Raw genomic sequence first — 21,436 nt, 5'->3', positions numbered from 1 at the left:
GCAGTAGTATATCTGCAGAGACCGGGCCGCAGGGGCAACACGTGAGATATGGTGGGCCGATTGGGGTAGTAGTAGTTTTACTCACGGTTAGCAGAGCTCCGTAGGCCGGCTTGCAGTGAAGGGAAGGACAGTACCAGTTCCTTCGGGGCCCACTCTGTTGTCCAGGGATTCCCGCCAGATGGCAGTTGAGGTGCCCTTGGTGGAATGGGTTTTTAGATGCCGTGGAGGCAGGGTCCCTGGTGTTCGTGACATCAGCACCGTGAGGTGCAAAGGAAGGTGGTAAAAAGGATGAGAAGTCAATGGTTGAAAACAACATAACTTTACTTAATCACTTGCCTCAGAGTCATAAGTACAGTTCATTTATATGGTAAAGATGATGATCCTAATAATATCTCAGCTGTAATCCGAGTAACAGGCTTGCCAATGGGTTTCTTAAGATTGTCTTTCAGTAGGCAGGAAAGGTTCTTTCTTATATCTGTCTACACTACGTCCACACTCTAGCACTCAGGTACTGGATATAATAACTTCTTAATCAGCAATCCCCATGGCGGTCTCCCTAACGGCAGGCCAAAACCTCTGCTCCATTATTTGTACAGGATGCTTTCAAATCCTCTGATCCACAATGTCCATAGAGGCATGTGGCAATAGACAACTTTGTGCCTAGTCGTCCGGCTTTGTCCAGGTGCTTTTAGGCTTCTCCCGTTCACTGATGCTATGGAGCCCTTAAGCTAATGCTGCTGCTACCTCCACTAGACTTGCTCTATATCTATACATTGACTTACTGGTCCGTGCTAGGTAGCTGTAAGGATTTATTAAACCAAAAACAAGCCTCAATATCCAAAGCAGTGGCGTACACACAATCCATGGGGCCCCGGTGCAAAACTGAACCATGGGGTCCCCTCCCCGTCGTCGCCCCCCCCCCAACCTCCCTCCACTGCCAAACTGCCTACCATTCACTACAACATGCCTCCCAATAGTACCACTTTGTGTGGGACAGGCTAATTTTAGATGGCAATCCTGCTGTCCTGCCAAGCTCTACCTCTGCGCGATTCGCCAAGGGCAAGAGTTGAGAGGTATATACATTATATGTCATTAGAAGCACGCAGAATGAAAAAAATGATACATTTTCCACAACAAACAACTTTATTAGGGACATTAACAGTTTGGTGTAGACCAACAATAGTCCAAATAAATAATAAAAAAAAGAAAAGTATATCTTCCAAAAACCTTCCTCATTCTTCTTGAACCGGAGACAGACCTACAAAATAAACTAGTCTATGAAGCTTAATTTTATTCAATGATCAATTTAAAAGAGATATTTATTTACCATCCTTTTTCCTTTGACTCTACCGTGACAATTATTGTACAATTGGACCAAGAAAAAACTTTCAACTTATTGAAATTCTCCACTGGTTCAAAACAACATTGTATTTGCCACTGCAAGATGGATGAATTTTTAACCTGCAGAAAAAAGAAACAGCAATAACTTTATTCTAAATATTGCATATCAGCCAGCGTATATATAAAAACAATTCCTATGTAGTTCAGCCACGTAACAGAAGAAACTTACTCAAATATTCCTTAACAAGGAATCTTATTCATGAAACAGGATTGCAAGACAAACAATGGTAACTTCCAACTTGGTTAATTCAAACGTGATGCCTTCCAGCTCCGTAACGTTATATTCTTCTTTAATTAAACTTTTCAATAAACAGTCACAACACAACGAGAAGACCGACCTGCAGAAAGTAACTAAAGAACAACCATGCATTAGCACTTTTTAATAACTATAAAGCAAGATAAAATAATAAACTGTTAAATAACTTGGTTAGTACAAAACTTTAAAACAATGCAACAAAGGTTAGTAAAAACTCAAAACTGCAAGCAAAACTGAGGGCCGAACAAAGGGCCGAACAAAGGGACGAACAGAGGGCCGAACAAAGGGCCGATCAAAGGGCCGAACAAAGGGACGAACAGAGGGCCGAACAAAGGGCCGCACAAAAGGCCGAACAAAGGGCCGAACAAAGGGCCGTACAAATCCCTTTAAAATGGACGCTGCCGTGCTTTCATTTCAGCTAAGTTGTCCACAATGGCTTCAATGTTAAGTCTTCTAGATCTCTCATTTTCAATACTTAACAGAGCTAGGCCAGAAAGTCTCTGTTGGGACATGGTGCTTCTGAAGTAATTTTTTATTAAATTTAATTTAATTTTGAAAAGGACCTTTCTGCACTTGCAACTGTAACTGGAATGGTGAGGAACAGCAGCAGCGCTATGCACACATCTTGTAGATTGGCTGACAAGGCACAGTTTATCAACTAATAGAAGGTGAGAAAGGTCCTTTACAGTGGAGCATCTGAGAATCTCTTCCTGAAATGTTGATCGGAAGCTCAGAAGCTGTTCTGGGAAAGCTGGTGACATGTCCTCTGGGTAGCAGTCCTGTAGCTGTGAAGCAGTTTTGAACAAATCATCATCGGTTTCAGAGGCAAGGACTGTAGGCTGAAGTATATTAAATCTCTGCATGACATTGATCATTCCAGCAAATCGGTTAGACAGCTGGTTGGTCACAAAGTCTAACCACCTATAAAATACAGCGCTTTTAAAGCATTGTTCAGGATCCTGCAACCTTTCATCTATTGATAGTTCATCAAAGAGACGCTTCACTTTTCTTACTCTTTTGTTTTTGAACTGCGTCTGGATGCCCGACTTTTCTGCCAGTTCTACCGCTGTTTGTTTTGCTCCATCAAAATTATCCCTATATTTCGAAAGGACTTGAGCTGCCTTTTGTATTAGGCTACTTTCACACTAGCGTTCAGAACGGATCCGTCTGCATTATATTGGCAAAAAAAAGCTAAGTGTGAAAGTAGCCTGAGCGGATCCGTCCAGACTTTTACATTAAAAGTCAATGGGGGACGGATCCGCTTGAAGATTGAGCCATATGGTGTCATCTTCAAACGGATCCGTCCCCATTGACTTACATTGTAAGTCTGGACGGATCTGCACGCCTCCGCACGGCCAGGCGGACACCCGAACGCTGCAAACAGCGTTCGGGTGTCCGCCTGCTGAGCGGAGCGGAGGCTGAACGCCGCCAGACTGATGCAGTCTGAGCGGATCCGCATCCATTCAGACTGCATCAGGGCTGGACGGAAGCGTTCGGGTCCGCTCGTGAGCCCCTTCAAACGGAGCTCACGAGCGGACAGCTGAACGCTAGTGTGAAACTAGCCTTAGATGCGCTGCACTGGATAAATCCAAATTTTTTGACTGCAACAATTTAGAAACCACATTTATCGTGTCCAAAATCTTGCTTTGCAGGACAACGAGATAAACAAATTGAAAGGATCCTATTTTTGTTCTAAGGCAAACAGCATCATCTCTTGTATATAGTGATATAGTGGACCACGCTGATGACATAACCTGGGTATCTCCTGTATATAGTTATATATGTACAGCTGGTATAACCTGGGCATCTCCTGTATATAATTATATATGTACAGCTGGTATAACCTGGGCATCTCCTGTATATAATTATATATGTACAGCTGGTATAAGTTATACATCTTCTTGTATATAGTGATATGGACCATGCTGGTATAACCTGGGTATCTCCTGTATATAATTATATATGTACAGCTGGTATAACCTGGGCATCTCCTGTATATAGTGATATGGACCATGCTGGTATAACCTGGGCATCTCCTGTATATAATTATATATGTACAGCTGGTATAAGTTATACATCTTCTTGTATATAGTGATATGGAGCATGCTGGCATAACCTGGGCATCTCCTGTATATAATTATATATGTACAGCTGGTATAAGTTATACATCTTCTTGTATATAGTGATATGGAGCATGCTGGTATAACCTGGGTATCTCCTGTATATAATTATATATGTACAGCTGGTATAACCTGGGTATCTCCTGTATATAATTATATATGTACAGCTGATATAACCTGGGCATCTCCTGTATATAATTATATATGTACGGCTGGTATAAGTTATACATCTTAATATACCAGGCCAGCTCACATATAATAATATACAGAACACACCAAGGCCAGATAGTAACTACAAACCGGATTCCAAAAAAGTTGGAACACTATACAAAGCGTGAATAAATGCTGAATGCAATGATGTGGAGGTGCCAACTTCTAATATTTTATTCAGAATAGAACATAAATCACAGAACAAAAGTTTAAACTGAGAAAATGTACCATTTTAAGGGAAAAATATGTTGAATCAGAATTTCATGGTGTCAACAAATCCCCAAAAAGTTGGGACAAGGCCATTTTCACCACTGTGTGGCATCTCCCCTTCTTCTTACAACACTCAACAGACGTCTGGGGACCGAGGAGACCAGTTTCTCAAGTTTAGAAATAGGAATGCTCTCCCATTCTTGTCTAATACAGGCCTCTAACTGTTCAATCGTCTTGGGCCTTCTTTGTTGCACCTTCCTCTTTATGATGCGCCAAATGTTCTCTATAGGTGAAAGATCTGGACTGCAGACCTGGCCATTTCAGTACCCGGATCCTTCTCCTACGCAGCCATGATGTTGTGATTGATGCAGAATGTGGTCTGGCATTATCTTGTTGAAAAATGCAGGGTCTTCCCTGAAAGAGATGACGTCTGGATGGGAGCATATGTTGTTCTAGAACCTGAATATATTTTTCTGCATTGATGGTGCCTTTCCAGACATGCAAGCTGCCCATGCCACACGCACTCATGCAACCCCATACCATCAGAGATGCAGGCTTCTGAACTGAGCGTTGATAACAACTTGGGTTGTCCTTGTCCTCTTTGGTCCGGATGACATGGCGTCCCAGATTTCCAAAAAGAACTTTGAATCGTGACTCGTCTGACCACAGAACAGTCTTCCATTTTGCCACACTCCATTTTAAATGATCCCTGGCCCAGTGAAAACGCCTGAGCTTGTGGATCTTGCTTAGAAATGGCTTCTTCTTTGCACTGTAGAGTTTCAGCTGGCAACGGCGGATGGCACGGTGGATTGTGTTCACTGACAATGGTTTCTGGAAGTATTCCTGAGCCCATTCTGTGATTTCCTTTACAGTAGCATTCCTGTTTGTGGTGCAGTGTCGTTTAAGGGCCCGGAGATCACGGGCATCCAGTATGGTTTTACGGCCTTGACCCTTACGCACAGAGATTGTTCCAGATTCTCTGAATCTTCGGATGATGTTATGCACAGTTGATGATGATAGATGCAAAGTCTTTGCAATTTTTCGCTGGGTAACACCTTTCTGATATTGCTCCACTATCTTTCTGCGCAACATTGTGGGAATTGGTGATCCTCTACCCATCTTGGCTTCTGAGAGACACTGCCACTCTGAGAAGCTCTTTTTATACCCAATCATGTTGCCAATTGACCTAATTAGTGTTAATTGGTCTTCCAGCTCTTCGTTATGCTCAAATTTACTTTTTCCAGCCTCTTATTGCTACTTGTCCAAACTTTTTGGGGATTTGTTGACACCGTGAAAATTTGAATCAACATATATTTCCTTTAAAATGATACATTTACTCGGATTAAACGTTTGATCTGTCATCTACGTTCTATTACAAATAAAATATTGACATTTGCCATCTCCACATCATTGCATTCAGTTTTTATTCACGATTTGTATAGTGTCCCAACTTTTTTGGATTCCGGTTTGTATTACCTGAGCTGGCTCAGGCTGAAAGCTGCTGAATCGACCTGCTGAAAGTCAGTGGCAACTGGCAAGGCTGAACGCTGGAGACTGGCTGGGCTCAGTGTGGGCTCTGGCTGAACGAGTGCTGCTCCTGGGCCTGATTCAGGCTGGCAGAGAGAGAGAGAACGAGGCGAGGTGGGGTGAGTGACTGTAGTATAGAGTCAGACTACTGGGCATTGGCGGACTAGCAGTGGCTCCCGCGCCCCTCTGTTCCCAACTTCCTGCTGGACCTGCAGCGCTGATAACTTTGTGACATCACATAAGCGCGCAGTGTGATTTGGACATGCTGCCAGTACTTAAAGTGACCATGCCTGAGCCGGACCCGCCGTCCCATCATCCATAACAACTAAAAAGACCTCAGATCAATCAGTCCAAAGACCCCCATGATGAGACCCCCACTCAGCCCCCATCAGACCTCAGCTCAATCAGTCCAAAGACCCCAATGATGAGAGCCCCACTCAGCCCCATCAGACCTCAGATCAATCAGCCCAAAGACCCCCATGATGAGACCCCCAGGCCCCACCCAGCCCCATCAGACCTCAGATCAGCCCAAAGACCCCCATGATGAGACCCCTACTCAGCCCCATCAGACGTCAGATCAGCCCAAAGACCCCCCATGGTGAGACCCCCACTCAGCCCCCAGATCAATCAGCCCAAAGACCCCCATGTGAGACCCCCGGTCAGCCTTCAGCTCAATCAGTCCAAAGACCCCAATGATGAGAGCCCCACTCAGCCCCCATCAGACCTCAGATCAATCAGCCCAAAGACCCCCATGATGAGACCCCCAGGCCCCACCCAGCCCCATCAGACCTCAGATCAGCCCAAAGACCCCCATGATGAGACCCCTACTCAGCCCTATCAGACCTCAGATCAGCCCAAAGACCCCCCATGGTGAGACCCCCACTCAGCCCCCAGATCAATCAGCCCAAAGACCCCCATGTGAGACCCCCGGTCAGCCTCCAGATCAATCAGCCCAAAGACCCCCATGATGAGACCCCCACTCAGCCCCATCAGTCCTCAGATCAGCCCAAAGACCCCCTATGATGAGACCCCCACTCAGCCCCCAGATCAACCCAAAGACCCCCCATGATGAGACCCTCACTCAGCCCCCAAATCAGCCCAAAGAACCCCCCATGATGAGACCCCCACTCTCAGCCCACATCAGACCTCACTCTGAACTCACCATAAATGTGAGCAATGAAGACCTTTTTTTAAAAAATCTTCTTCCGGCTTATTTGCGCTCTCCCTCTCCGCTCATCTCCCTTTCTTCTCCGGCGCCTTCTCCCTGCGTCTCGGCGGAAACGTCATGTCCGGTGCGGCCGCCCAACAGGAAATGATGAGGCACACCGCACCACCGCACGGGGAGGAGACTTATGGGAAGGTAGGACTGGCCTGGCACTGCAGCGCGGAAACGCAACACTGGGGCGGCAGGCCCCGGCCCGGGTTATACAGGCACAGGCAGCACAGCACTACTGCAGGGCGGGGCCAGGGGTCCACAGGCGGCCGGGCCCCCTGGAGTGTCAGGCCTGGTCGCAACTGCGACCCCTGTATGTACGCGCCTGATACAAAGCTATAAGTCTGGGCAAAAGATTGGAAACCAATATAAATCTACAGTGTTGTTTACCAACAAACAATGACAAAATGCCCAAAATAATCAAAAATATAGTTAATTTTATTATAATAAATGCATAACATATCATAATGTACATAAAAATAGAGATAGCGGAGAAAGAACCAGCAATAAGGCACATGCCATAATCCACTGGCCTAGGCCGCTGTCACCGACCAAGAGATTTAAAACATGTCAGGCACACAGGTTGTACATGCACAAATTATCCAATCACAGAAAATGATATCAATGATAATATGGCTCAATATATGACATAAAATTATCATATAAATAAATAACAGTCCCAAGGGGAACAAAACTCTAAAGTGAAACCTATCACTCACATAGGATGATAGAGATGATAGAGACAATAGAGACAGAGATTCAGCAGAGGCTAAGTATAGATACAAGAGAGAGGATTAATCCCTCAAAAAATAGCAGTGCAAAACCCTATAGTTAAAGGGTGAACTGAGCCAGATAGATAATCATAATCAAATCAATGTATACCAAAAGACATGATGGGGGGGGGGAGTGAAGAAAGCGGCATGATGGGGGGTGAAGGAATACAAGTCAAGATAATAACCTTGACGCATGTTTCGCCTCAGCTTCTCTCTTGTTTCTATACTTAGCCTCTGCTGAATCTCTGTCTTTGGTTATTGTCTCTATCATCTCTATCATCCTATCTGAGTGATAGGTTTCACTTTAGAGTTGTGTTCCCCTTGGCACTGTGTTTTATTTAGATAATAACTGTGTGTCATATATTGAGCCATAAATTTATAGGTCACATTAAAGTTGGAAAAAGTTCAAAAATGATTTATTTTTGTCTCATTTTTTTTACAGTACAGAAGCCTGACATTTTAACAGGTGTGTAGGCTTCTTATATCCACTGTATCTGCATACACTAACTACTGATTGAGGCCTGCGATACACCTACTTCCACAAAATATGGATTAAGGGTTTTTTATATACCTGTTTGCACAAAATACTGATTAAGGGAATTAATATACACCAAATATTGATTGAAGTCTACGATACACCTGCTTCCACAAAATACTTATTAAGGGTTTTGATATAGCTGAGTCCACAAAATACTGATTGAGGGGTGCGATATACCTGCTTCCACCAAATATTGGTTAAAGGGTTCTATATACCTGCTTTCACAAAATATTAATTAAGGGGTGCGATATACCTGCTTCCACAAAATATTGATTAAGGGAATCTATATACCTGCTTCCACAAAATACTGATTAAGAGGTGCAATATACCTGCTTCCACCAAATATTGATTAAGGGATTCTATATACCTGCTTCCACAAAATACTGATTGAGGGGTTTGATTACCCTGCTTCCACAAAATACAGATAAAGGGGTGCAATATTCCTGCTTCCACCAAATATTGATTGAGGTATTCAAAATACCTGCTTCCACCAAATACTGATTGAAGGGTGCGATATACCTGCTTCCACAAAATACTGATTAAGGGGTTTGATATACCTGCTTCCACAAAATACTGATTATGGGGTTTGATATACCTGCTTCCACAAAATACTGATTGAGGGGTGCAATATGCATGCTTTCACCAAATATTGATTAAAGGGTTCTATATATCTGCTTCCACAAAATACTGATTGAGGGGTGCGATTTACCTGCTTCCACAAAATAATTATTGAGGGGTGTGATATACGTGCTTTTGCCAAATATTGATTAACAGGTTCTATATACCTGCTTCCACAAAATACAGATTGAGGGGTGCAATATACCAGCTTCCACAAAATAATGATTAACGGGTGAGATATACCTGCTTCCACAAAATACAAATTGAGGGGTGCGATATACCTGCTTCCACTAAATATTGATTAAGTGGTTCTATATACCTGCTTCCACAAAATACTGATTAAGAGTGCGATATACCTGCTTCCACAAAATACTGATCGAGGGGTGCGATATACCTGATTACACCAAATCTTGATTAAGGGGTTTGATATACCTTCTTCCAGCAAATAATGATTAAGGGGTTTGATATGCCTGCTTCAACCAAATACTGTTACACAAAAAAGTGATTGAGGGGTGTGATATATGTGCTTTTACCAAATATTGATTAACGGGTTCTAAATAACTGTTTTTACAAAATACAGATTGAGGGGTGCGATATACCTGATTCCACAAAACAGTGATTAAGGAGTGCGATATACCTGCTTCCACAAAATACTGATCGAGGGGTGCGATATAACTGCTGCCACAAAATATTGGTTGAGGGGATCTATATGCCTGCTTCCACAAAATACTGATTAAGGGGTTTGCTATACCTGCTTCCGCAAAATACTGATTGAGGGGTGCGATATACCTGATTCCACCAAATATTGATTAAGTTATTTGATATACCTTCTTCCACCAAATACTGATTAATGGGTTTTATATACCTGTTTCCACCAAATACTGATTGAGAAGTTCAATATACCTGCTTCCACAAAATACTGATTAAAGGGATTGATATACCTGATTCCACAAAATACTGATTGAGGCCTGCGATACACCTGCCTTCACAAAATACTGATTAAGTTTTTTTTATATACATGTTTCCACAAAATACTGATTAAGGGGATTAATATACCTGCTTCCACCAAATATTGATTGAGGCCTACAATGCACCTGTTTCCACAAAATACTGATTATAGGGTTTGATAAAGCTGCTTCCACAAATTACTGATTGAGGGGTGCGATATACCTGCTTCCACAAAATACTGATTGAAGAATGTGATATACCTGCTTTCATCAAATATTGATTAAGGTGTTCTATATACCTGCTTCCACAAAGTACAGTTTGAGGGGCGAGATATACCTGCTTCCACCAAATATTGATTTAGGAGTTCTATATATCTGCTTTCACCAAATATTGATTTAGGGGTTCTATATATCTGCTTTCACCAAATACTGATTAAGGGTAGTGATATACCCGCATTCCACCAAATATTAATTGAGGCCTGTGATACACCTGTTTCCACAAAATACTGATTAAAGGTTTGATATACCTGCTTCGACAAAAAAAAGATTGAGAGGTGCGATATACCTGCTTCCACCAAATAGTGATTAAGGGGTTCGATATACCTGCTTCCACAAAATACTGATTGAGGGGTTTGATTACCCTGCTTCCACAAAATACAGATAAAGGGGTGCAATATTCCTGCTTCCACCAAATATTGATTGAGGTATTCAAAATACCTGCTTCCACCAAATACTGATTGAAGGGTGCGATATACCTGCTTCCACAAAATACTGATTAAGGGGTTTGATATACCTGCTTCCACAAAATACTGATTATGGGGTTTGATATACCTGCTTCCACAAAATACTGATTGAGGGGTGCAATATGCATGCTTTCACCAAATATTGATTAAAGGGTTCTATATATCTGCTTCCACAAAATACTGATTGAGGGGTGCGATTTACCTGCTTCCACAAAATAATTATTGAGGGGTGTGATATACGTGCTTTTGCCAAATATTGATTAACAGGTTCTATATACCTGCTTCCACAAAATACAGATTGAGGGGTGCAATATACCAGCTTCCACAAAATAATGATTAACGGGTGAGATATACCTGCTTCCACAAAATACAAATTGAGGGGTGCGATATACCTGCTTCCACCAAATATTGATTAAGTGGTTCTATATACCTGCTTCCACAAAATACTGATTAAGAGTGCGATATACCTGCTTCCACAAAATACTGATCGAGGGGTGCGATATACCTGATTACACCAAATCTTGATTAAGGGGTTTGATATACCTTCTTCCAGCAAATAATGATTAAGGGGTTTGATATGCCTGCTTCAACCAAATACTGTTACACAAAAAAGTGATTGAGGGGTGTGATATATGTGCTTTTACCAAATATTGATTAACGGGTTCTAAATAACTGTTTTTACAAAATACAGATTGAGGGGTGCGATATACCTGATTCCACAAAACAGTGATTAAGGAGTGCGATATACCTGCTTCCACAAAATACTGATCGAGGGGTGCGATATAACTGCTGCCACAAAATATTGATTGAGGGGATCTATATGCCTGCTTCCACAAAATACTGATTAAGGGGTTTGCTATACCTGCTTCCGCAAAATACTGATTGAGGGGTGCGATATACCTGATTCCACCAAATATTGATTAAGTTATTTGATATACCTTCTTCCACCAAATACTGATTAATGGGTTTTATATACCTGTTTCCACCAAATACTGATTGAGAAGTTCAATATACCTGCTTCCACAAAATACTGATTGAGGGGTGCGATATACCTGCTTCCACAAAATACTGATTGAAGAATGTGATATACCTGCTTTCATCAAATATTGATTAAGGTGTTCTATATACCTGCTTCCACAAAATACAGTTTGAGGGGCGAGATATACAGTACCTGCTTCCACCAAATATTGATTTAGGAGTTCTATATATCTGCTTTCACCAAATATTGATTTAGGGGTTCTATATATCTGCTTTCACCAAATACTGATTAAGGGTAGTGATATACCCGATTCCACCAAATATTAATTGAGGCCTGTGATACACCTGTTTCCACAAAATACTGAATAAAGGTTTGATATACCTGCTTCGACAAAAAAAAGATTGAGAGGTGCGATATACCTGCTTCCACCAAATAGTGATTAAGGGGTTCGATATACCTGCTTCCACAAAATACAGATTGACGGGTGCGATATACCTGCTTCCACAAAATAATGATTAAGTGGTTTTTATATACATGCTTCTACAAAATACTGATTGATGGGTGACATATACCTGCTTCCACCAAATATTGATTAAAGGCTTCTATATACCTGCTTCCAAAAAATACAGATTAACCACCTCCCGACCGCCTAACGCACCGATGCGTCCGGCAGGTGGTTGATTTGTTCCTCCTGGACGCATCGGCGCGTCATCTCGCGAGACGCGAGATTACGTCACAGCCGGCCCGCGCATGCGCATCGCGGGCCGGCATTTCGCAGCAGAGTATTTCGTCAGCAGCCTGCCGGCCACGATCATTGGCTGGCAGGTTGCTGATTTTTAAAAAGTCCAATCAGCAGCCATTTAACCCATCATATTAGTAAATATGATGGGGTTATATGGCTGCTGTGCTCCTCTGCTCCTTCTTTTGGTCGGTTGGTTCCAGCAGAGGAGCAGAGGAGCACACATCACTGTGAGTACCCACTACACCACACTTAGCCCCCAGATCACCCCTATTAACCCTTTGATCACCCCTTCTTGCCCCTGTCAATCACTAGTGAAAGGAAAAAAGTGATCAGTGCAAACTGTCACTTTTTTTTTCACTGGTATTGACCGTTAGGTTTCAGTATAGTTTAGGCCCCTTGGTTAGGTAGTTTAGGGATCGGTTAGCGCCCAGCCCACCGCACCGCAGTCCGTTATTCGCTGATTAGTGTATCGCTAATCAGCATTTGTACTTTTATAGTATCTGGAAGTGATCAAAACTGATCACGGTCAGATCTATAATTGTATTAGTGTCACTTTAGTTCTCCCTCCACCCAAAACGCAGTGTTTGCCCGATCAGGCCTGATCGGTCGCCCACACGTGCGTTCGCCCACGCCCGCCCCACCGCAGTGACAAAAAAAAATTTTTTTTTTGATCGCTGCACATTCACTTTACACGCACTGCGACGATAAAAAAATCAGTTTTGATATTTTTTATCAACCGCAGCAGCCTCTGGTACTTCGCTAGCCTCCCATTTGTAAGACAGGCTTGCTTTTTTTTTCTTGGGTAGTCTCAGGGAATACCCCTAAATTTAGTTGCCCACATGTCAAACAGGGGGTATTCCTCTGAAGAGGCCTACAGGCTTCTGACCCAGTCGGATGAGGAGTGGGAACCCTCATCTGATGAATCCAGCGGGTCAGAATACAAACCTGTAGAAAGCAGTGGCTCTCCGACCCAAAGTTCGGACGAGGAGGCTGAGGTCCCTGATAGCAGCAGGCGTACCCGGCCCCGTGTCGCTAGACCGCAGGTTGCGCAGGATCCGCTTCAAGAGCAGCAGAGTGGGGCTGGTGCTGTCGGATTACGTGGTGAGGCATACACCAGCAGCCCAGCCCTTCCTGGACCTAGTACCAGCACTGCCGTAGAACATGGTGAAGTAGCGAGCACCAGAAGGGCAGTTGAAGCTGGTACGGTGGCACGTGCAGTAGTGACCCCGTCGCAGCCACCGCAAAGACGTGCCCGTAGAGCCCCTAGAATCCCAGAGGTGCTGGCAAACCCTGATTGGCAGTCCCCAACTTCAGCCGCACCTGTAGTTCCCCCTTTCACCGCCCAGTCTGGAGTTCGGGTTGAGACAGCTCAGATCGGTTCGGCGCTGGGATTTTTTGAGCTGTTCTTGACTGCAGAGCTCTTAGACTTAGTTGTGGCAGAGACAAACCGGTATGCCACACAATTTATAACCGCTAACCCGGGAAGCTTTTATGCCCAGCCTTTCCGGTGGAAACCAGTCCAAGTTTCCGAAATTAAAACTTTTTTGGGCCTCCTCCTCAACATGGGCCTGACAATAAAGCATGAATTGCGGTCATATTGGTCCACGAACCCGATTCATCACATGCCCATGTTCTCTGCTGCTATGTCCAGGGCACGTTTTGAGGCCATCCTGCGGTTCCTGCACTTTAGTGACAACACCGCCTCCCGTCCCAGGGGCCACCCTGCTTTTGACCGGCTCCACAAAATTCGGCCCCTCATAGACCATTTCAACCTGAAATTTGCAGATATGTATACCCCAGAGCAAAACATCTGCGTAGACGAGTCCCTTATACATTTTACCGGGCGCCTTGGCTTCAAACAATACATCCCAAGCAAGCGCGCCCGGTATGGGGTCAAATTGTATAAGCTCTGTGAAAGGGCCACAGGCTATACACACAAATTTCGTGTCTATGTGGGAAAAAATCAGACCCTGGAGCCGGTCGGTTGCCCTGACTACCTGGGGAGCAGTGGGAAGATAGTCTGGGACTTGGTGTCACCCTTATTCGGCAAGGGGTACCATCTTTATGTGGACAATTTTTACACAAGTGTGGCCCTCTTTAGGCATTTGTTTCTAGAACGGATTGGCGCCTGTGGTACCGCGCGAACTAGTCGCGCGGGCTTCCCCCAACGGCTTGTTAGCACCCGTCTTGCAAGGGGGCAGAGGGCCGCACTGTGTAACGAAGAACTGCTCGCGGTGAAATGGAGAGACAAGCGTGACGTTTACATGCTCTCCTCCATTCACGCAGACACGACAATACAAATTGAGCGAGCAACCCGTGTCATTGAAAAGCCCCTCTCAGTCCACGACTATAACCTTCACATGGGAGGGGTGGACTTCAATGACCAGATGTTGTCTCCGTATTTAGTTTCCCGCAGAACCAGACGCTGGTATAAGAAGGTGTCTGTATATTTAATTCAATTGGCTCTGTACAATAGTTTTGTTCTCTACAGTAAGGCTGGGAGAACTGGATCCTTCCTCAAATTTCAGGAAGAGATCATCGAGAACCTCCTGTATCCAGGATGTTCCGTGGCCCCATCCACCAGTGTAGTGAGCCGTCTACACGAGCGACATTTCCCCAATGTCGTTGCTGGTACCTCAACCCACCCGTCACCCCGAAAAAGATGTCGTGTCTGTAGCAGGAGTGGAATAAGGCGTGACACCCGCTATTTCTGTCCTGACTGTCCTGACCACCCTGCCCTATGCTTAGGGGAGTGTTTCCGGAAGTATCACACACAGGTACACCTAGCATAGGGATCATCTCACCAGGACAGGCACACACAGGGCTATTAGGGCCCATTCACATACAGCTGCTGCAAACGTCTCCTTTCACATGGGTCAAAGTGCATAACGCACTTCGCCACATCTTTGGGCGATTTGCGCTTTGCACATTGACCCATGGGGAAGGAGAGGTTTGTTCTATAAAGGTAAAAAAACAAAAAAAACAAAAAAAAACACCAGTAAGCAAACACGTTAATGTTTAGTTCACAAAGTTAAAGTTTACATGTTCTGTTCCAAAGTTAATAAAATTATTGCGTTGTGGCCTGGTTTTTTCTTTTTTTTTCTTTTTCTTTTTTTACCTTCCAGGTGGACCAACCGATCTACTAGCTGCAGCACCGATGTGCATTCTGACAGAAGCATTGCGCTGCTGTCAGATTACACGCAAGTCGGTGTATGCGGCGCTGCAAGACGGGATTTTCTCCTCTGCAGTGACAGATACGTTTGCCAAGGCATACGAGCTGAGGAGGAGGCGGCGTTCCTATGCTTTGGCAAGCACTTTGTATATATATAAAAAAAAAAAAATCCCGGCAATGATTTATTCATCCACATCGATTGATGCGAATGGAGAAATCTGGTTTGCCAGGGCATACGAGCTAAGTGGGTATGGATGTTGGGCGGAGCTCCTATGTCCTGGCAGACGCCTTTCCCCTCCATTTTTTTTTTTGGCAGAGATTTTTTCATCCACATTGATCGATGCGAATGAAGAAATCTGTGCCGTTCATTTTTTTTCTTTCAGCCCAGAGGCTGAACGGAAAAAAAAATCTCATTACCTGTATGCTCAATATAAGGAGAATAGCAGAAACTCCTAATGCTGGCCATACATGTAATGATTGCGGAGACCCTCAAATGCCAGGGCAGTACAAACACCCCACAACTAACCCCATTTTGGAAAGAAGACACCCCAAGGTATTTGCTGAGGGGCATATTGAGTCCATGAAAGATTTAAATTTTTGTCCTACGTTAGCGGAAAGTGAGACTTTGTGAGAAAAAACAAAAAAAAATCAATTTCCGCTAACTTATGCGAAAAAAAAAATATTTCTATGAACTTGCCAGGCCCCTCATTGGATACCTTGGGGTGTCTTCTTTCCAAAGTGGGGTCACATGTGGGGTATTTATACTGCCCTGGCTTTTTAGGGGCCCTAAAGCGTGAGAAGAAGTCTGGGATCCAAATGTCTAAAAATGCCTTCCTAAAAGGAATTTGGGCACCTTTGCGCATCTAGGCTGCAAAAAAGTGTGACACATCTGGTATCGCCGTACTCAGAAGAAGTTGGGGAATGTGTTTTGGGGTGTCATTTTACATATACCCATGCTGGGTGAGAAAAATATCTTGGTCAAATGCCAACTTTGTATAAAAAAATGGGAAAAGTTGTCTTTTGCCAAGATATTTCTCTCACCCAGCATGGATATATGTAAAATGACACCCCAAAACACATTCCCCAACTTCTCCTGAGTACGGCGATACCAGATGTGTGACACTTTTTTGATGCCAAGGTGGGCAAAGGGGCGCATATTCCAAAGTGCACCTTTCGGATTTCACCGGTCATTTTTTACAGATTTTGATTGCAAAGTACTTCTCACACATATGGGCCCCTAAATTGCCAGGGCAGTATAACTACGCCACAAGTGACCCCATTTTGGAAAGAAGACACCCCACGGTATTCTGTGAGGGGCATGGTGAGTTCCTACAATTTTTTATTTTTTGTCGCAAGTTAGTGGAATATGAGACTTTGTAAGAAAAAAATAATAATAATAAATCATCATCATTTTCCGCTAACTTGTGACAAAAAATAAAAAGTTCTATGAACTCACTATGCCCATCAGCGAATACCTTAGGGTGTCTACTTTCCGAAATGGGGTCATTTGTGGGGTTTTTCTACTGTTTGGGCATTGTAGAACCTCAGGAATCATGACAGGTGCTCAGAAAATCAGAGCTGTTTCAAAAAGCGGAAATTCACATTTTAGTTTGTAAACGCTATAACTTTTACCCAAACCATTTTTTTTTGCCCAAACATTTTTTTTTTATCAAACACATGTAGAACAATAAATTTGGCGAAAAATTTATATATGGATGTCGTTTTTTTTGCAAATTTTTACAGCTGAAAGTGAAAAATGTCATTTTTTTGCAAAAAAATCGTTACATTTTGATTAATAACAAAAAAAGTTAAAATGTCAGCAGCAATAAAATACCATCAAATGAAAGTCGTAGTGCCGAAGTGTAAAATGTGCTCTGGTCATGAAGGGGGTTTCAGCTAGCGGGGCTGAAGTGGTTAAAGGGATTGATATATCTTCTTACACAAAATACCAATTGAGGTATGCGATAGACCTGCTTCCACCAAATATTGATTTAAGAGTTCTATATACCTGCTTCCACAAAACACAGATTGAGGGGTGCAATATACCTGCTTCCACCAAATATTGATTTAAGAGTTCTATATACCTGCTTCCACGAAATACTGAGTAAGTGTTTTTTATATACCTGCATTCACAAAATAATGATTGAGAGATGCAATAGACCTGCTTTCACCAAAAATTTATTTAAGAGTTCTATATACCTGCTTCCAAAAAATACAGATTAAAGAGATTGATATATCTTCTTCCACCAAATATTGATTGAGGACGGCGATACACCTGCTTAAACAAAATACTGATTAAAGGGTTTTATATACCAGCTTCCACAAAATAAAAATTGAGGGGTGCAATATACCTTCTTCCACCAAATACTGATTAAGTGTTTTTTATATACCTGCTTACACAAAATACTGATTAAGGGATTAATATCCCTGCTTCCACCAAATATTGATTGAGGCCTGCGATATACCTGTTTCTACCAAATACCGATTAAGGGGTTCTTTATACTTGCTTCCACAAAATATAGATTGAGGGGTGCGATATACCTGCTTCCACAAGATATTGATTAAGGGGTTTTTAAATACCTGATTCCACAAAGTACTGATTCAGAGGTGCAATATACCTGCTTCCACCAAATATTGATTAAAGAGTTTTATATATCTGCTTCCACAAAATACTGATTGAGGGGTGCGATATACCTGATTCCAGAAAATACTGATTAAGGGGTTTGATATACCTGCTTCCACAAAATACTGATTAAGGGGTTCGATATACCTGCTTCCACCAAATATTGTTTAAGGGATTCTATATACACGCTTCCACATAATACTAATTGGGGGGTTTGATTTCACTGCATCAACAAAATACAGATATAGGGGTGTGATATATATCTGCTTCCACCAAATATTGATTAAAGGGTTCTATATACCTTCTTTCACTAAATACTGATTGAGGGGTGCGATATAACTGCTTCCACAAAATATTGATTAAGGGGTTCTATATACCTGCTTCCACAAAACACTGATTAAAGGGTACGATATACCTGCTTCCACAAAATATTGATTACGGTGTTTGATATACATGCTTCCACAAAATACTGATTAAGGGGTTTGATTTCACTGCTTCCACAAAATACAGATATAGGGGTGCGATATATACCTGTTTCCACCAGATATTGATTAAGGGGTTCTATATACATTTTTCCACAAAATACTGATTGAGGGTTGCTATAAACCTGCTTCCAGAAAATATTTATTAAGGGGTTCTATATACCTCCTTCCACAAAACACTGATTAAAGGGTGCGATATACCTGCTTCCACAAAATATAGACTAAGGGGTTTGAATACCTGCTTACACAAAATACTGATTAAGTAGTGTGATATACCTGCTTCCACAAAATATTGATTAAGGGATTCTATATACCCGCTTCCACAAAATACTGATTGAGGGGTTTGATTTCACTGCTTCCACAAAATACCGATATAGGAGTGCGATATATACCTACTTCCACCAAATATTGATTAAGGGGTTCTATATACCTTCTTCCACGAAATTCTGATTGAGGGGTGCGATATAACTGTTTCCATAAAATACTGATTAATGGGTTTGATATACCTGCTTCCACAAAACACTGATTACATTTGAGATATACATGCTTCCACCAAATATTAAGGGGTTCTATATACCTGCTTCCACAAAATACTGATTGAGTTGCGAAATATACCTGCTTCCACAAAATAATGATTGAGGGGCGTGATATACGTGCTTTTACTAAATATTGATTAACAGGTTCTATATACCTGCTTCAACTAAATACAGATTGAGGGGTGCGATATACCTGCTTCCACAAAATAGTGATCAAGGGGTGAGATACACATGCTTCCACAAAATACTATTGAAAGGTGCGATATACCTGCTTCCACCAAATATTAAGGGGTTCTATATACCTGCGTCCACAAAATACTCATTAAGCGGTGCAATATAACTGCTTCCACAAAATACTGATTAAGGGGTGGGATATACCTGATTCTACAAAATATTAATTAAGGGGTTTGATATACCTTCTTCCACCAAATACTGATTAAGGGGTTTGATATACCTGCTTTAACCAAATACTGATTGAGGGGTGCGATATATCTGCTTCCACAATATACTGATTAACGGGATTGATATGCCTGCTTCCACTAAATAATGATTGAGGACTGCGATACACCGGCTTCCACAAAATACTGATTACGTTTTTTTTTATATACCTGTTTACACAAAATACTGATTAAGGTGAATAATATACCTGCTTCCACAAAATACTGATAATGGGGTGCAATATATCTGCTTACATAAAATACATTTTGAGGGGTGCGATATACCTGCTTTCACAAAATATTGATTAACGAGTTCTAAATACCTGCTTTCACAAAATACTGATTATGTTTTTTTTTATGTACCTGCTTCCACAAAATACTGATTAAGGGTTTAATATCCCTTTCACCAAATATTGATTGAGGCCTATGATACACCTGCTTCTACAAAATATTGATTAAGGGGTTTGATATACCTGTTTCCACAAAATACTGAATGAGGGGTTTGATATACTTGTTTCCACCAAATATTGATTAAGGGGTTCTTTATACCTGCTTCCACAAAATACAGATTAAGGGGTGCGATATATCTGCTTTTACAAAATAATGATTAAGGGGTGCGATATACCTGCTTCCATCAAATATTGATTTAGGGGTTCTATATACCTGCTTTTGCAAAGTACTGATTGGTGGGTGCGATATACCTGCTTCCACCAAATATTGATTAAAGAGTTCTATATATCTGCTTCCACAAAATAAAGATTGAGGTGTGCCATATACCTGCTTTCAAAAAATATCGATTGAAGGGTTTTTATATACCTGCTTCCACAAAATACTGATTGAGTGGTGCGATATACCTGCTTCCACAAAATACTGATTAAGGGGTTTGATATACCTGCTTCCACAAAATACTGATTAAAGGGTGCGATATACCTGCTTCCACCAAATATTGATTAAATAATTCTATATACTTGCTTTCACAAAATACTGATTGAGGGGTTTAATTTCACTGCTTCCACAAAATACAGATAAAGTGGTGCGATATATACCTGCTTCCACCAAATATTGATTAAGGGGTTCTATATACCTTTTTCCATGAAATAGTCATTAAGGGGTGCGATATAAATGCTTCCACAAAATACTGATAAAGGGGTTTGATATACATGCTTCCAAAAATACTGATTGAGGGTTGAGATATACATGCTTCCACCAAATATTGTTTAAGGGGTTCTATATACCTGCTTCTACAAAATATACTCATTGAGGGGTGTGATATAAGTGCTTTTGCCAAAAATTGCTTAACGGGTTCTATATACCTGCTTCTACAAAATACTGATTGAGGAGTGCGATATACCTGCTTCCACAAAATACTAATTAAGGGGATTGATATACTTGCTTAAATTAAATACTGATTGAGGCCTGCGATACATCTGCTCCAACAAAGTTATTTTTATATACTTGTTTCCACAAAATACTGATTAAGGCGATTAATATACCTGCTTCCACAAAATACTGATTGAGGGGTGTGATATACCTCCTTCCAACAAATATTAAATAAAGGGGTTTGATATACCTGCTTCCACAAAATACAGTTTGAGGGGTGAGATATACCTGCTTCCACAAAATACTGATTAAGGGGTGAGATATACCTGCTACGATAAAATACTGATTAATGGGTGCAATATAACTGCTTCCACCAAATATTGATTTAGGGGTTCTATATATCTGCTTTCACAAAATACTGACTGGGTGGACTGATATTCTTGCTTCCACCAAATATTGATTGAGGCCTCCGATACACCTGTTTCCACAAAATATTAATCAAAGGGTTTGATATACCTTCTTCCACAAAATACTGATTAAGTGGTTTTTATATACCTGCTTCCACAAAATACTGATTGATGGGCGATAT

At 42.0% G+C, this 21,436-nt stretch overlaps 1 long non-coding RNA gene across 1 annotated transcript in view; it reads right to left on the bottom strand.

The window, feature by feature from the left end:
* Positions 1 to 1,310: 1,310 nt before the first annotated feature.
* The window catches only part of LOC122939216, a 118,865-nt gene continuing 98,739 nt past the window's right edge, over positions 1,311 to 21,436 (bottom strand). Inside the window, exons 3-4 of the long non-coding RNA XR_006390104.1 lie at positions 1,571 to 1,752; positions 1,311 to 1,461 (exon numbers count right to left, since the gene is read on the bottom strand). This is a non-coding gene — a long non-coding RNA (uncharacterized LOC122939216). The remainder of the gene's footprint in view (positions 1,462 to 1,570; positions 1,753 to 21,436) is intronic.

This window comes from Bufo gargarizans, chromosome 5 (genome assembly GCF_014858855.1).
Source record: "Bufo gargarizans isolate SCDJY-AF-19 chromosome 5, ASM1485885v1, whole genome shotgun sequence".
Lineage (NCBI taxonomy): Eukaryota > Metazoa > Chordata > Amphibia > Anura > Bufonidae > Bufo > Bufo gargarizans.
Note: the sequence above shows the minus strand (reverse complement) of the source record. Positions and strands in the feature narration are given on the sequence as shown.